The sequence below is a fragment of the Vulpes vulpes genome, chromosome 1 (assembly GCF_048418805.1).
Source record: "Vulpes vulpes isolate BD-2025 chromosome 1, VulVul3, whole genome shotgun sequence".
Lineage (NCBI taxonomy): Eukaryota > Metazoa > Chordata > Mammalia > Carnivora > Canidae > Vulpes > Vulpes vulpes.
In genome coordinates this window covers 72,607,561-72,608,585 of record NC_132780.1, presented here as the reverse complement: position 1 = coordinate 72,608,585, position 1,025 = coordinate 72,607,561, and positions in this window count along the sequence as shown.

Genomic DNA, 1,025 nt, shown 5'->3' with positions numbered 1-1,025 from the left:
GGCTGTCTGAGTTTTTTTCAATTCCATCATATTTCACAAGAAGCTAAGGCAACAAATTTCTATATTGCTTCTAGAGCCTTGAACAGCTTTATGTTTGGGTATGTGAGGGACCCTTTATGTTTTAAACTGTAAAGGGGGAGTCAATGTTATGCAATTTTCCACATCTCTTCCAGCAATATATATAGTTTTTGGAAGGCACGTGAGTTCAGAAGTAACACCAACCAGCCAGAGTCATGAGGCTTTATTTGTGTCAATAGTCACACCTATTTCGTGAGAGGTAGAGGTTAATACTGCTAATAACTCAAATAGCTATTTGCCAGATACTTTTCTCAGAGCTTCACACATGTATCGTATGTAAAACTCACAACCTCATCAGCACATACTTTTATTACCTCTATTTTACAGACCAATCTCCCCAAACTAGTGAACGGTAGAACCAGAACTCGAACTCCAATAGTCTCTACCCTTCATGTGACTCAAATATTCGATTCCTTCTCGTGTTGGCCAAAGATCTGCTTTCACTGTTAATCCTGAAGAGGAAGCTGAGAAATGTATATGTCATGTAGGTGACATGAGGAACCCCTGAGAAGGATTAAGATGTTCTTTTAAGCTTAATATCTTTCACAGTGCAGGGTTTAGCGTTAAGAAAACTAAACCTTGGTGTTCTGGCACCTTCGTCGTCCCTGTCTTCCTCCTCCGGCCCAGCTGCTGTAGTTTGGTATGTTACGGTTAAACTCCATGGGAGAATTGGAGCTGGGGCCATGCCAGTGTTCTCATTTCAGTTTTCAAAGGAAAGTTCTGCGTTAAGCTGAGCTGTCCCTGCCTGCAAACAAGACAAGGAGATCTCAGGTAGTGGAGATCCCAGGCTGGGGCCTGGACACTATTTCTAGGAAGCACCTGGAATTTCCCTCTTGGGGGTCATTTTCACCTGGTGGTTGTTCCTCCCAAAAACGAGTCCTGTGGTTCTGTCCCTTGAAGGAGCCAAATGACATAAATGTTCCAGAGCAGAACCTGGCAAGTTGGAG